General features: G+C 41.8%; 1 protein-coding gene across 3 annotated transcripts in view; it reads left to right on the top strand.

The window, feature by feature from the left end:
- DENND2B (DENN domain containing 2B) overlaps positions 1-13,371 on the top strand; it is a 150,453-nt gene that overhangs the window by 5,896 nt on the left and 131,186 nt on the right. Inside the window, exon 1 of one of the 3 annotated variants that reach the window (XM_033062221.2) lies at positions 635-652. The exons of the other annotated variants lie outside the window; for them this stretch is intronic. The gene's annotated coding sequence lies outside the window, so the exon portion shown is untranslated. Of the gene's footprint in view, positions 1-634; positions 653-13,371 lie in introns of those variants that run through there. 3 annotated transcript variants of the gene reach the window in all.

Below are 13,371 nucleotides of genomic sequence, written 5' to 3'. Positions count from 1 at the left end.
GATAGGAAAGGAAAAATAGGGATCATAAAAAAGAGATGTAAAATCATCTGCACCTCCCTGAAGGCTGTTTGTAAAGATTACTTACTTAACAATCTCCAAAACTGTTAAAACAGCATTCAGTTCTCATTGATACAATTCATGCAGCTTTAGGTTAGTGTGTGTATTTCTTTTGGTGTTTCACGGATGTATCCGTCATTATTTCTCCTGTGGAAATGAGTAAATATCTGAAATAATTTAATTGCACTAAAGGGAAAAGTAAGGACAAGCACAAGCTCATGCTGTTTCCTTCTTGTCACCTGTCTTCTCTGAAAGCCCTTGGGACACTCAGGGGTACTTGCAAGTTTTAATGGCACAACCGTGATTGCCTAGTTTTGTTATTACTCAACCTCAGGGTATCTTCCAAGCCTCCCTCCCTGCTTTCACAGGTGCTGTACTTCAGCTCTTCCCTTCCCGGTGCTAAGGATTGGTGCAGAGGTGTTTCCTGCTGATTGGCTCGGGGTTTATTAGCCTCTGAAGCAGTGCTACTCTTGCTGCTGTAGTTGCAGAGCAGCTGCCAGAGGAACTGCTCTTTCTCTCCAGAGGTGTCCTCGGGCCTGGGAAGTAAAGAGGGATGTTGCCAGGTGGCAGAGCTACTTTCTCATCTAGTGCCAAGGTGAGCTGGGGATAATCTTCAGGCTCTTGCTGTTTTATCTGTAAGTAAGGCTGCGTCTAAACCCTTGTGCTTTGGGGAAACTTGTCTGTTAGCTCCCAGGGAAATGCTTGGGATTCTTTTCTCTTCTTTAGTGTTCTGCTTTTCTTCTTTCTCCTTTTAGCCCTTAGCTTCCCTCTGAAAGCACTCCAAGCCCAGCAACTGGGCTGAGCTCTGTGTGTGCCATAATCTCTACTTGTGCTGCAGCTTCCAAGCTGTAGGTGGATGTGAGACCTACATTTTGTGGATGCCACTTCCAATGTGGCTCAGGATTTGTTAGGTCTTAGAAGGACGCTAAATGCTGACAAATTCTTCATCCACCTGTGAGTCACAGACAATCTGTGATAACAGCTACTTAAGCTGCTGGTGACATGTTCCTTTGCTTGTCTGATGTTGACATTTGTGTTTAGTAGAATGCCAAGAGAGGTATCAGGCTGTGCTTTGTGCTGTTAAAGAGTATCATGGTAAGATTCAATTCTGATTTCAGCTTTGATCCTGGCATTGTTTGCCATTGAGCTGTCTCCCTGTGAGACAGTTATCTGTAAGCTGGAGAAACCAACAGAGAAGTTAATGAAAGTTCAGCTGAGGCTCTGTGTCCCAAACAAAACAGTGAGAGAACCATGGAGCTTTCAGTGATAGGCACATGCACCAGAGAGAATAACAGTGGAAGGTAAAAAAGTTATGAGACAAATGTACTGTCTGCTGGAGGAGGGAACCCTCTGAGATATATGGCTGAGAGGAAGTGTGTGTCTTTTCAGTTGTGTTTTGTATATTGTGATATTTCTGGCAACTGAAAAATGGCAGTAGTTAATACCTAGCTTAAAAGCAGAGCCTGTGAAAGAGATGGGAAAAATTTCTTGCTGCTCTGAGTGAAGCCAGCTTCTCTTTTGAAGGTTAACTGTTCGCATTCAATCCATGTTCATTATTTTTAGTAGAGAGCATTATTATGTACAGAGAGCATGAGATGAATCTGACGGATTTTTGGCATACTAGTGATGACCCAGAGCTACTGTGGGTAGACTGATGTGATAAAGAGCCTGGCCTATTCTTAAATCTGGAGAGACAGTAGAATGTTTTACTCTGTAGAAGTGTAGCTGAGCCAATGGGCTTGGAGTTGTGCTCTGGAAGCAGGACAATTAAGGTTAGTAGCATATTAATGAGAGAAATTCAAATATGGAATGCATATTCATGAACCTATGGATAATGGCTAAACCAGCAGGAATCCAGCCCTGCATAGCTGAGTGCTTTGTCTTGGACTAAAAACTTCCTTTTTCCTTTCCCATGTGCTTTGCAGTAGGACAGGTTGGCAAGCACCTCTGCCTGTCCAGCCCAGACAAACATGTAGTGGGAAGGTCAGCTGGGGTGGAGACCACACAGAGCAGCTGCTTTGGACCAGATGAATTATCCCAGCAGTGTTTGCTCACCTCTTCCTCACCTGGCACTGTAGTTCTGACTGCAACTTCTCAAATTGTTTCCGTATCTACTTTTTAAAATTAACTTTCCCTTTCCTCATTAGGCAAAATGAGTAAGGGGAAAGTAAGTGTTATTTTTCTTTTTTTCTAGAGGATACTTAGGATAATACTAAATATTGGATAGTCAGTGAGAGATGTTTTGATCCAGGATTCATTGGCAAAAACGAGGTGTTTTTATATATATGTATGTATGTTTTTGCTTTCAATACACAATGAAGGCTTATCTCCATAACTTCTACAAACTGAATGGAATATTCCTATGCTGGGTCTCATGGAGAAAGGTTGTTTACATCTTTAGGCTTTATCATGTGGATTAAAAAAACCTGAATGATGAGGGCCTCTGAATCAAACTAAGATTGGTGGTTTTTTTAGGAGTAGGACAAATGACAATAAAAAGCAGGAGCTGAATTCAGATAGTAGCAGAAAGATGATGAGCTATAGCGACAGCGTAGCATCTTCCATTTGTAAATCTAAAAGCACTTACAAAATGTGAACGTATGAATAAGACTGCATCTGACTTTGTTAGTCTAAGAAAAATCAGAAATATATTGTGAGGCAAAACGTCTTCTTTTGTATTGAACTACAAGTACCCAGAATAGTGCTTTTGAAGTATTGCTGCTGCCCATCAGTGCTTCAAATGGCTTCCACCTGCCCCCACAATGTGAAATGTGATTCTAAGTGAAGTTGCTTTTCTTCAGAAGGTGTATGATCAGGTGGTGTGACTATCAGGAAAATTCGGGCTTTTAATACCCAGTTTCTTCACTGTGTAATCTCAAATATTTATTAATGGACAAATATATATAGAAATATGATGTTAATACTTTTTTTTTCCTTGAAAAAGATGAGTTCTTCTGTACTGATGTCTGATTTGAGTCTTAGTCATAATCACAATTTCTGGTTACAAGGAGGAAGTTACTTTGTATCTACTATCCCCATCCTCCCCCTCTGCTATAAGCCTGTGCCAAGAGGCAAAGATACTTTCTGGTACATCAGTGTGCAGCTGAGGCTTACATTTTATTTACAGTATATTTATCATGACTACTCAAAAGATATACATTTACCCATTTCTTTTCACAAATATTTCAAACTGTGCTTTTTGTACGTGGATTGAATTAGCCCTTTTTATGGATGGAATCAGAGGTTCGCTTTGACACATAGGTTATCACAGCAGATGTTTCATTTATTGCTAAACTTCATTTTGGCCAGGGAGAGGAGGGCATAAAGACCCTTTCTGCCTCCAGGTTCTGATGTTTATTAATAAGTCCTCAGCTCTCTATAAAGCCTTAACTAGGTTAGATTCAAATAGAACAAAAAATACTCTGGCTTTTCATACAACCCTACTGAGATATTCTAAGTCGCTTATGATGGTTAGATGCTAATTTTCCATTAAAGTCAGTTTGAACCAAATACAAAAATTCTCAGTGTGGCTTTGGCCTAATTGTTTGACAACAAAAGATCCACATGTTCCTCTTAGATGGAACTTGAGACCTTCACATTAGGAATATGCAAGCAAAAGGCAGCAACTTATTGTTTCAGTGTTGTCCTTGTATTAAAGATACTTCTACATGTCTGTATATATCTCTGTTGAAGCAGAAAAATACCTCTTTCTTAAAACTATTTGGCCCAAAAATATCTGCCTTGCTTCTGTTCTCACACAGGTTTGCTCTGTAGTGTTGGTGCTTCTGTCCTTTTCTCCCTTTGATTTTTAAGCATTCTGGGAATAATCACCCATGAGGAAGAAAGAGCATGTTGATCTTTCTCCAAAAGAGAATAATTTATTTTTCATAACAACAGAGTACAATGTCTGTGGAAAGAAAGAAATCTGTGTAAAGAATTACTACCTGGCAAATCTCTTGTCCAGTTGCTGCTTTTTTGCTTGGAGGTTCTCTAAGTCATTCTATCACCTGGAACCTCAGTTTCCCTGTGTGTTTGTAAAGCAATAACTGATATCTCACCACGTAATCATGAGATCTGCACATTAAAGAAGCAAAAGTGTAACCAGGTGTTTGTATTTAGCTGTTTTTTCTGACATGTACCTTTGCCGTTTGCTGCACTTCTTTTGTAAGCTGGAAAGGTTGTGATGGGCTGAAATTGTGCTCTGAAGGGTGGTGGCAATTTTCCTGTACAGTTCCAGTGAGCCTGAGCAGTGCACGTGGCTCGGGGAGCTCTGAACTTGGGAAGGCTGAAACTCGTGTTTGTTCTGCGCCGACACCTCTGGCCGAGCAAAGAAAAGGTGTTGATGTTGGAAGGAGCTGCAGCTCTGCTCCCTTGCCAAGTATGAGGTGAAGCCCTGAAGGAAGGGATAGCAATGATGTGTGACCCAGCAAAGGGTGTTCCAGACTGTTCCCTCTGAGTAGCTGGGCCCTCAGAGGCACTTGAGGACTCACCATCTGCCAGCCAGGCACTCTTGTGAGAGGCTCAAAATATCCAGGTTTATAGGCCTGTTAAAGCAGCACTGTGCAAGATGCTATTTTTTGTGATGCAGCAGGATTTCTGACTTTTGTTTTTCACCTCGTATTTCCCATTGTCCGGGAACTGTACCATCTATCAGGTTACACTTGCATTTAAACAAAATGCTACAATATGATTACAGTTAAACATGCTACATAAATGCCTTTTTTTACTGCTTTATTAAATGTGTAACAAATCTGTTTGGCAGCCACCTAATAGGAAATGTGTACAGGTCTCTCTTGCACATTTACTGGGCACTAAAGTTTTCAGGTTCAGGTTAAATTTGGTTTTGGATATCACTTTCTTTGAAAAACTTCTCGGCAACCTCATTTCTTCCTCTGTCCTTTGGATTCTGTAGGGACTCTGTCAGTTTTTAATACGTACTGCCAGTTTGAATTGATTTGAATCCCCTAAGGCAAACCTGGCTTCAACTTTTTCAAATTTCACTTTTGTGTAAATGGATTGCATTTGGGTCAGATATTTTAAAGCTACATACATAAAATACGTAAGGGGGAAAATAAGCAGGTAACAGGAGATTTGTTTACATCCTTAGCTGTGGTTTGGTTTTGGTGTCTTTTTACAGATGTTTGGTATCACAGCTGTAGTTTTTCTCCTGTACCCTCTCTTGTGGAGGGGATGCAGGCTGGAGAGGGGAACTGTTCTCTTTTCCTCTCCCAGTATTTTTTCTGGTCTTTTTCTGCAGTCATGCAGACATTTCCAGAGCCTGAATCCCAAGCTGGGTTAGCTGATCTTTCATGACAGCACTTTTCTGTACTTACCAAAAGGTTCTTTCAGTACCATACTAGATTTGTTGCTGCTCTGGAAACTTTCCTTTCCTTGTAAAATGATGCTGGGAGATGGCTTCATCAGGAGACCAGGCTGGCTGGCAATTTCTGGCTTAGATAGAAGAAGGAACATTAAAGGGACAGAAAATGCTTTCAACTTGAGTATCATGAGACTGAATAGAGGTGATTTAGTATACTGGCTGCTTGTTTTCTTCAGAGCTCTTCTCTGTCCTAAGGGAAACCCTCCTGCAAAGTCTCCTTGGTAAGGCAGTTTGTGACCTACTCCTGGCCCCACAGCTGCTCCATCCTCAGGCAGTTGGGGCATGTCTTTACACTGGGCCAAATGCCAATTGCATATTTGGGACTGAAACCCCATCTGAGTGTAGTTGTGGCTTTGTTTTTGGGTTTTTTTTGTCTTTTTCAAACCAGAAAAAGAAATCCTGAAAATGTGTCTGTTTTCTGTATTTTGCAAAGGATGTTGTTCACAATAAGGGCAATGGAAGTCTAAACCTTGAACTACATTAACACTTTTGCATTTTGCTGAGGTAACTCAAGTATTTAAGTGCATGCAAATCACATGATATGGTGTTTCTTAGAGGAGGATCATAAAGAAATGATAAACTCCTGACTAGGTGAAAGTGGCCTTAGGCCTTTCCAGTGGTTTTGTTCCCATTTGGAAACCTGATCCACTGATTGTTTTCTCTACTGTGCTTAGTAGCAACGGCAAGTGAATTGAAGAGCAGGGACAAGCATCTGTTTTTCCATAGCTGATACTTAATGAGATCAGATTCTATATCCTTCTGTAAGGCTGAGTGATGCCCAGTTGGTGCCACCTGGGAGCATAGTTGTAAGGAAATCAATGCCTTTAATACAGGGTGTTTCAGATCCATTTGTTTAGAAAGCTGTTCCTGGGGGGCTTGCTGCACAGTGAGGATCGTGCTCCTGGCTGAAATTTGCCATGCCCACCCACAGTGCCCTTCCTTCCTCTAAGACTCAATGTCAGTCTTTCCTGCAATGTTGTTTGAAAGACCAACAAAGGAAAGTAGCCTGTACCCCACTCCCCCCCTTGTCAGGGTATTTCTGACTCCACTTAATGTAAAAGGGTGAAAGTATCCCAGTATGATAGTCTGTTTCCCTTGCTTGAAGAAGCAGGATGACATTTCCCTACAGACTTGGAAGCAGAATGGAATCTGCCTTTGAAGAGGACTGGTGGCTTTGGCAAAGCAAGGTGTGTGATATGAGGCTGGTTTTTGCGAAGTCCTCTAAAACCTTCTGACTAAACAGTTTCTTGTGGGCTAAAAAGATTGGGAAAGGCTCAGTCTGTGGGCAGGAGACCTCCCGCAAGCCTGCTTGGTTCTGTGATTCAGTCCATGGCATCTGTCCCCTGACCAGAGAAGATGCAAGGAGCTGAGGGCACAGTCCTCTTGGACATTGTGGCTTTCAAATGAGATCTGGGTCGAGTGCTGGGCCTAACGCTTGTGCCTGTCTGCCTGAGGAGTTATTGTATCTCTTGGACCTAAGCAATTGTTCAAGGCACCCTGAGCTCACCAAAATGTAATGATGATTGCCCTGCAGCATTAAAGTGTCATCTGAAGATAACACAAGACCAGCCCACCAACACTGTTAAACAATCACAAACAGCACAGATTAAGTTAGCCACTAAATCAAACCAGGAAAACCCTCCCTTCTACCCTTACCAACCCCTACAAAGATTTGTTGCTTTTGACTCCTCCTTGGAAGATTACCGAATTTGGAAATGTGAGCTATTTCTGACCAGTTTGGCATCAGGAATAGGGTGCTATTTAAGTGCTTTTATTTTATTTTGTTTACTGCACTTCTGCCTCCACAAACTTCCCCTCTTGCTCTAAATGGATATGACAATATTTTGTCCTTTGCACCCTCCATACTTCTGTGCTTTGCACTGTTAAATAAGTATTATGTTTTGCTCCAGAAACAGCTGTATTCCAGCAGATAAAGAAATTTGTGTGAGCACCCAATTTGCACTATTTATTTTTCAAAGGTGTTACAAGGTTACTAATTGTTAAATGACTTGGAATTCTTCCTTGAGGAATATCCTATGACTTGAAGCGGTGTTTAAGTCAATGAAAGCATAAAGGTGTTGCCTATATGTGTTTTGAACTCTTTAGCTCATATTTGTATAGGTAATAATACCTAGCTCTGATACAGCACTTTTCAATGCAATTCTCCAAAGTGCTTTGCAAAGCTGGATGGAGCCATTACTAGGGCTAATTAAAAGGTTTTGATTCAATGAAGCATGATTAAAATAAGCTGTTTTGCTTGTGCTGAACACTTTCTGGAATTCATTTGATGCTGGGAAAGCTTCCTGAGGAACCAGAGTGGGTTAAAGATCTAACAGAAACAAACCAAACAACTGCTTTTTGTGGGAGGATGGACATATCGGCACTACTTGCTTATTGTGCAACATGAAGTTTTTTTGTTTCATTCAAACATGAGATAAAAACAAGGAATGACACTGTGGATATTGTAATGTCCTTGAATAATTTTAGCCAGTAAGTTAAGAAATCAAAGTGGAAGAAAAGAAAATTACTTCCATGACTTGAATTGCCCAATATGCCAGAGATGGAACTGGGGCTTTGAGTCTTCTGGCCACAAAGCTGCCTCTGATGCTTCACCACAGTTTAACAAGGGACTTGCTTTACCACTTTTGCAAATAAACCCATTATTTAAAAAAATTAAAATTCCAAGCAAAGTGAAATGTGTAGATAAACAGTAGTGAATTTCTCCTGGTCAAAGAAAAGGGAAGCTAGGTCTACCTTTAGTGTTAAGTGCTTATGCTGCAAATGAGAACAAAACATTCACGGTTTCACTGCTGGTATATTGCAATATGCATGGAACTTCTTGGAGTTCAGGAGCGGAAATGGAACTGGAAGTAATTTCCAGACAACTGTAGAAAAATAAAATGGATTCCTGCTGTTTATCAGTGTCTCTAAGAGCATACCTATTACGACATTATAGAATAGATGATAGATCATAGAATGGTGAGATAGACCTGTGGTGGATTTCAACTAGAAAGTTTTGAAGGTAACTGATCCAGCCAAGTACTGCTGTGCTGCCCCACTCTTTGTTGAGGTCGTCCTGAAGACAATGCTTACTCTGCAGTGCTTTGCAGTTGGGAAGTGAAAAGAAGGTACTGCCCTCAAGTCAGAAAAGGCCTTCCTCCAACAAACAGCGGAGATTCAATGCCCCATTTATTGTCTTGACATTTTGTTTTATTGTTCCAGTTTGCAGAGCAGTCTCCAGAGGTTTCTAAAGTATGCATGAATAAGAGAGAAATGAACTCCTAGTTTCTTTTGGGAATTGTAGCTTGGAGACAGGCTTGTCTATTTAAACCCATCTCTTGCTCTTACTGGCTTTAGCAGGAATCTGGGTGGCACAGTACCCTCCTACCTCATCTTCTACTTTTTCTTTATGCTTACCTTCATTGTTCATGCCATGATGTTTGTTAACCAGCCTGTGGTCTCCTCAGATTTCTTTTTCATTGGCTGTCTTTTTTTACCTTTAGTCATATTCCAATGTAGTCTACAAGCACCAGTTGGTGACTGAAGCTGGATTTCTCAGTCTGTGTACATGCATGAACTGTGTGTGTAATCAGTACCAAAGGTCCCTTTTTGATGTGAAAAAAGCAAATATAAGAAGTGGACAGGAAGCAGAGAAATGCATGTCAACTTTGATTAATTTATTGGTAGTATACTTTAAAGGGGTCAAAGATGTCACTCACTAAAAATTCTCTGAGGCTGTGGGGTGACTGGACTATAAGTAGGTTTATGCAGCATTGGTCTTAAAAAATTATGTATGGGAATCTTCATCACATATGGGAGAGAAGTTATGTTTATAACCCAGAAAATAAATGAGATGCTAACTGGAACAGCTTTGTGGCGCGGAATGTCTCTCTTTGCTTCACAGCTTTACACAGTTCAGTGCTTCCCCTTCTTCATGTCCTCATGCCTAAGGAATGCAGACGAATAGCTGGAAAAGGTTTGTCTTAGTGCTGTTGGGTCATTAAGGTTCTTGGCCAAAAAATACCCCTGACCTCCCTGGTCAGAGGAAATTTCATCAAGAGCAATAGTTTTACTGAGACTTTAGCTAGAGTGTCTCAGCTGCTGTGGATGAGGCCTGAGGGTGCTGAAGGGGCTAAATCAAAACTTGCTATAACTCTTGTTGAGTGTGTGTCTGGTAAAACCTTTATGCCTCATTTCATGCTAGGAGAATGCCTGCAGATGACAGAGGCATTCCTCCTGTGTCCATATTTTTATAAAACTTTAGGACGCTTGTCATCAAAATCCCTGTAACCGAGCATCTGTTGACCTCTCCAGCTGCAGAAATTCAACACTTAGAAGGAGCTGGGCATCAATTATGAAGGTGTGTAATTAACATTGCACTGATTGTACCACAAATCTTGAAGCCAATTGCTTCCAACAAATCTATGTGCATGGATATGAGGCGTTTTAATTTTTCCATAGAGGAGCAATCAGCCTGACCTTCTGCTGCACAGCTCACGCCTCCAGCAAACTCTCTCTGAACTGGAGCTGCCTGCAGCCTTGCAGCAGAAATGGACCTGAGCAGTGTGATCTGAGAGAGTGTTTATGCAAAGCACCGGAAATGTCGCCAGGCTGGCATCAGGAGGAATGCTAATACCTGATCAGGGAGAAGAGCCAAATTCTAGGATCTCAAATTCTAGCCAGCAAATTGGAATTCTGCAGGAAGCAATACAAAAATCTTGTGGAATGTTCTATATTCTTCTTGCATTACAGACAGCTGTTTCTATACATCTGAATATAATCAAATACTCTGGATAGATCATAGAATCCTTTAGGCTGGAAAAGGCCTCTAAGATCGGTGAATCCAACTGTTAACCCAGCACTGCCAACTCCACCATTAAACTGTATCCCTAAGTGCCACATCCACACGGCTTTTAAATACCTCCAGGAACGGTGACTCAACCACTTCTCTGGGAGCCTGTTCTAGCGCTTGGCACCCTTTTGGTGGAGAAATTTTTACTTACATCCAACTTAACCTCCCCTGGTGCAACTTGAGACTATTTTCTCTCATCCTGTCTGTTCTTATCAGGGAGAAGAAACCAGTCCCCACCTTGCTGCAGTTTTCAGGTGGCTGTAGGGGAGTGGACCTTTACAGCTTCATTAAGAAGGGTCACATCAAAGCACTTTATCCTGTGCAAAGTGGAATACCCTGACTGTATATAAACTGAGCCCTCAGTAGATATTCCTGTGATACTGGGAATCCTTTCCCATTGTCTTTCTGAGGAACATGAGAAGAGTAATTGAATGTGCACCTTGAATGCAAATCAACGTGCAAGTCACATCTGTTATTTGACAGTGTAAAGCTTCTCCCTTTCTGATAAAGAGCCCATATATGGGGAGTTGACATAATCTTCCTCAAATCATTAGTAACTGATTAGTTTCAGATAAAGTTTATTTTCTTGCAGTTATTGTTGCTCTTAGTCCCAGCCTTTCCTGTTTTGTGACCCTTGTGGGAAGGTTAGGTCTCATGATAGGGCCAGGCTAATTTTGCCACATCCAGAAACCTAATGATTTAAACTTCTGGATTCAGTTCCAAATGACCTATGTTCCCATAAGGCTTGTGCTCATTGCTAAGCATTGTTTTATGTATTTTCTTTATTTTATTAAAACTTTATGAATGTGGTCACTGTTATGTAGAGGTACCTGCAGAACTAAGTGTCTTTTAGGGTAGCTGGGTTTTGGATTTTTGAGCAAGCATGCAGCATTGAAACAGAGCAATGCAAACAACGTTAGAGCCCTAAAGTTGTCCTTGGGGAGAGAACATACAGGATCTCTTCTTCTTCCAGGTTTCCCTTCTGGAAACCTGGACTACCTGTGGGACTCCCAGAACACACATTCCAGCCCACTTTTGCTCTTTATTATCTCATACTGTCCTTGCATATGTCCTTAGAATACGAGTGTGACTTTTGTAGGCATCTGTACCTGAAAACCAGCAAAGGCTGGAGAGCAAAGCCCCCTTTTTAACTTCAGGGGACTAAAAAACCCTACTATACTCTCTCCCCTCCAATCCTCCCTCAAAAAAAAAAAAAAGGCAACCCAGAACATGTAGGCAGCGATACTGCAAGAGCTTTTTTGTTGGTTATTTAAAGACAACACTGTTTAGGGGTGGGATGTGGGTGGAACCAAACTATGCAGGTAGATGATTTAGAAAGCAGACAGCTGTATGTAAAATGGTATCTCTCCCAAAGCAAAATAATCTGTCCCCAGAAATTGTCTTGGTTTGCTGGTAACATATAGTATAGGATGTCACCTGTGAAGGTGCCTAAACAGTTGAAACTATTTTGAAAAAACATCAGATTCGAAACTTGCCTGTGTTTCTCTGTTTATCATCTGCTCCATTTTTGGCTTGTATTAGTTTTGCACATCCCTGTGCCACTTTGAAGAACCTGCAATAACTTCTGAAGTTCATACAGTGTAGGTGGTTCTTGGTGTCTGTTCTTAGTGGAAATTGGCTCTCTTGATTTCTCTGTCTCTATCTGTGAACAGGAAAGACAGTAAAAGGTTTGTTTGTTTTGTTTGAAAGGATGATATGTAAAGAGGAGTGACTCTCCAAGACCAAAAATAAAACAACTCCAAAACTGGACTAGTTTTCTTCCAGTGCCTCCAACCTGCTCTCCCAACAAGCAGAGAATAAGGCGAGGCCAGAGTGCTCACTAGGATTGGTGTATACCCTGAGGAAACTCTCTGCTCCAGTTCTAGTTTTGCTGTGGGGCTGTAAGGATGCTCCCTGCCACATTGCATTTAGTGCAAATGGCAGAAGCTTTTGAAATTTTGTTTCTGTGGGAATAAAACATCTTATTTTAAGATTTTGTTTTTACCTCAGGCTAGCTAGGAAAGTCTGGTTAGCTGAGAACCTTGCTAAGTGTGAATAATTGAGTTTATCCACCAACCATTTTTGTGAGCAGGAAATCGTTGTTTCTGTGATGCAGTATTTCTGTTTGGAGAGAGATGATTGCTTGCAAAGGTGCTTTCCTGTTCATACATGTGATTGTATAAGCAGGGATGTTTTGAACTCTGTCTGAACCAGATTGGTATCTTACCCTGGAATTAATCACCAGGAAAAACAGTGACCCAGTTTCCCAAACCTGCTCTGATACCAGGTTAGTTGCTACTTTTTCAGATTTTCCATGGGTCAAAACCAAGGTGCTGAGTCCCTCTGCAGTTGTTCTGCTATTTCTCCTTCCTTCAAAATTCCCCTTTAATGGCAGCCCCTCGGAATCAAGTGATGCTTGTCCTAATCATGCTCCAGGTCTGTCAAGCCACGAAGGGTGACCAGCAAATGGAATGAGTATGGGGTGCATGGCACTGTCAGGGAGTAGAGTGTGAAGGCTGAACCATGAGAGAGGATGAGCCAGGAGCTGAGGGTGACCCCAGCACAGGTAGGACAATGCTCTCACTGACCTCAGCAAAGTCCCATGGTGCCCAAGTGGGACCAGGCTGGTGGCACTGGCACATGCCATTGGTAGCTCAGTGATCACTGAGTAGATGCAGAAGGAAGAGTCAGGACCAAGCTAAATCCCCACAGCAAGTCAGGCCCAGCAAGGACAGGACTGGGGGTGGGCAAACCTGCAGCATGGCTGAGGCTGAGCTTACCCCAGGCTTCTGGCCCTTTGGCAGTGGCTTTGGGGGAACAAGTCCAAGGTCAGACTGGACAGGGCGTTTAAGGGTTGTTGATGCACTTGGGGACCTGACAGCTGCTCTGATGTGGGTCAAGCCTTGGCATAATTAATGGCACATGTTATTTACTATGTAAGAATTTCTTCTGCGCTCTGTGAGACAGCTCAGTGATTCAAGTGCTACTGAGGGTGAGTAAGGAACAGTAAGGTTTCCTTTCTGGAGGCCAAATGATGAGTTACAAGTGTACCTCGGGCCGAAGCGAGGAAGAGCCCAACATT

The sequence above is a fragment of the Catharus ustulatus genome, chromosome 6 (genome assembly GCF_009819885.2).
Source record: "Catharus ustulatus isolate bCatUst1 chromosome 6, bCatUst1.pri.v2, whole genome shotgun sequence".
NCBI lineage: Eukaryota > Metazoa > Chordata > Aves > Passeriformes > Turdidae > Catharus > Catharus ustulatus.
This window is presented reverse-complemented; position numbering and strand designations above follow the sequence as displayed.